This window comes from Molossus molossus, unplaced genomic scaffold (genome assembly GCF_014108415.1).
Source record: "Molossus molossus isolate mMolMol1 unplaced genomic scaffold, mMolMol1.p scaffold_m16_p_14, whole genome shotgun sequence".
Classification (NCBI taxonomy): Eukaryota; Metazoa; Chordata; class Mammalia; order Chiroptera; family Molossidae; genus Molossus; species Molossus molossus.
Genome location: NW_023425349.1, coordinates 73389010 through 73392005, shown reverse-complemented (window position 1 = coordinate 73392005; position 2996 = coordinate 73389010). Strand labels below are relative to the sequence as shown.

General features: G+C 44.7%; 1 pseudogene; it reads right to left on the bottom strand.

Annotated features, from left to right (window-relative positions):
* Window positions 1-1150: 1150 nt before the first annotated feature.
* LOC118630274 lies at window positions 1151-2279 on the bottom strand (annotated as a pseudogene).
* Window positions 2280-2996: the final 717 nt, after the last annotated feature.

The following is a 2996-nucleotide window of genomic DNA, read 5'->3' as shown; positions in this document are numbered from 1 at the left end:
TGTTTGTTTGTTCAGATAGAGTGGGAGGGAGAGAGAGGAAGAAAGAGAGAGAGAGAGAGAAACATTGATGTGAAAGGGACACATCGAGTGGCTGCCACCCACACTACCAACCAGGGCCGGGGACAAACTGCAACCAAGGTATGCACCCTTAGTGGGAACCAAACCCAGGTCTCTCTGGACCACACGCCAATGCTCTTACTGCTGAGCCAAACCAGCCAGGGCCCTGTTCATTTTTTAAAATTCTTTTTGTTTTTGGGTTGCTTAATCACTATTGATCTTTCTTCCAGTTTGCTAATTTTTTCTCCTAATTCAAATCTACTGTTGAGCCACTTTAACAAGTTTTCACTTCAATTATACTTTTCAACTCTAGAATTTCCACTTTCACTTTTTAAATAATTCCCATCTTTTTATTGATATTTTCTATTTGCTGTGACATTTTCATCATACCTTTTCTACTCTTTAATCATTGGTTTCCTTCTGTTCTTTGAACATATTTGTAATGGCTACTTTGAAGATTGTTACATTTGACATCTGTTTGCTCTTATAGGCAGTTTCTGTTGCCATTTTCCACCCACCAATGTATGGATCATACTTTCCTGTTTTCTTGTACTGAATAATAATTTTTGTTGAAAACTGGATATTTTTATTTTATTTTATTTTTCTTTATTGATTTTTAGAGAAAGAGGAAGGGAGAGGGAGATAGAAATATCAATGAGAGAGAACATTGATTGGTTGCCTCCTGCATGCCCCCCACTGGGGATTTGACTCTGGGCATGTGCTCTGAGCGGAAATCAAACCAGTGACTTCTTGGTGCACGGGTCAAAGCTCAACCACTGAGCCACAACAGTCAGGGGAAAACTGGATATTTTTAGATACTATGTGGTAGCAAGTAGGGGTAATGGTGCCTCCCCTCTGGTGCATGTTATTTGCTAGGTTTTGGTTTGTTTTTGGTTGTTTAGCAACTGGCTGGATCATTTTAGCAGAGTCTATTTCTTTCCTGCACTGGTAAGCTTCTAGGGAGCACATCTTTGGGTTATGTCCACTGTCATCCTGGTTACACAGTGTTTTTTTTGTTTTTGTTTTTAATTTTTAGAAATTATATTTTCCATCGAACTTGTTTCTATTTTGCTTGAGTTTGTGGAAGAACAGCTTAAGACCACTCAGAGGTTGTTCCTTCCCATTCAGTGGCCTGTGCCGTGGGGGCTGCAGACCAGTCTTCAGTGGCTGACTAAGTGCTTCAATGTTCAGTAGGAAACTCCTTCATGGGCACAGAAGGCACCTGCAAGCCTTCTGACCAGTCTGCAACCTCAGGTCGAGCAGCAGTGAACTTGGCAGCTGGAGCAGTCCATTTGCCCTGAAATTCCTTTGGTCACAGTCCTCCTTGGAGCATAGCTGTGGCCTGCTCCTCCTTTTCATTCTCTTCAGGATCTCTGTAGAAGAGAGGCATGACATACCATGGGTGTTCACAGGAGATAGTGCCACACATGCGCAGAACTTCCCGACCAGCATCCACATCAACCCACTGAGTGAGCCTCCCTTATTGTTGCAACAGATGGCAATGTCCACAGAGCGCAGAGGAGAGTCTGTGTTACATGGAGCAATGGTAGGCAGAGTAACATATATGTCTCCATGAGAAGCTGGTAGTCAGCCCCGGGTTCAGTAACCGCCAGAAGTCTTGGCTCCCAGAAAGCTGCCTGGATCTGGTTAGTGAAGGTTCTAGGAGTGAAGTGGCAGCAATAGAAGTGGCTCCAGGAGCAGCAGCAAACTTCAGCTGGCCAGTGTTCCTGGACGATGGAAGACATCAGCAGGCTGCTGCTACTTCTTCTTTAAAATTTTTAATCCTCACCTAAGGATATTTTTCCATTTATCATCTGATAGAGTGGGAGGGAGAGAGAGAAACATTGACATGAGAGAGACACATCAACTGGTTGCCTCTCACACAACCTGACCAAGGCCAGGACAAACCACAAGCAAGGTATGTTCCTTTGACTGGAATCAAACCTGTGACTCATTGGTTCGCGCGTCAACGCTCCTACCACTGAGCCAAACTGGCCAGGGTGTCAATGGTCTTTTTTCAAAGGCAGCAGAGGCACAAGCTACCAGCAGAAGCTTCTCCCAGGTTCTCTTCAGATTTATGATGTACATGCCATTAATTTTCTTTTGCAGATGTACCTGTTCCATTTGAAAGTCAAGGTTGGTACCACCTAAGTGGGTTCCTGCTGCAAGGAAATTGAGGCATCTTCCTCCTTCATTTGCAGGACATCAAGGGCTCTGGACATTGTGAAAAGTATCAAGTTATGTGGGAACTGAGAACAAGGCCATATGGGCCCCTCTGTACGTAGTGCGGTGGGCCCTACGTACAGGGTGGGGGGGACACTGGTTTTTACAGGGTTCTCTTTGGTTGTCTCTTTCCCTGACCATACCCAGCTGTTAAGCTTTACTAATTGCTGGGTGATTGCTTTATTGCTTTAAATAATGCCCTGAAGCATAATTTGCTCACCAATAAACCAATAAAATTCAGACTCCTTTAAAGGGATACTCCTGAAAATGAGTTACTGAGATGTGTTCTGGCCCCAGACAGTTTCCTCCCAGTCATGTCCTCCCCAGGCTCTCTCATGTAAACTAGCCAGCCTACAGATTAGCTTATACATCCAATGATTCTACCAATATCATACGAATTGCCCTTCACTGCAATCTCTGCTGTTTTTGAGAGCACCCTCAGTCCTAAACTTCACACTATTTCAGATGAAGTCAGTTCCTTTAGGAAAAAAATAGGAGCTCTCTGGATTATGACCTGCTCTCCCTCCAGGCGACATCTCTGCACAGAGATGGAGGTGGGGCCAGTGGCAAGCTACTCTCTGAATAACACTTCCAGTTTGGGAGCTGAGTGCTCAGTGGTGGTGGTGGGAGACAGTACCTTTAGCTCTTTTTTGCTTGACTCTCCCAGGATGGAATCACTGCCTAACCAACCAGCAGAAAGATGATTGGGGCCCCAA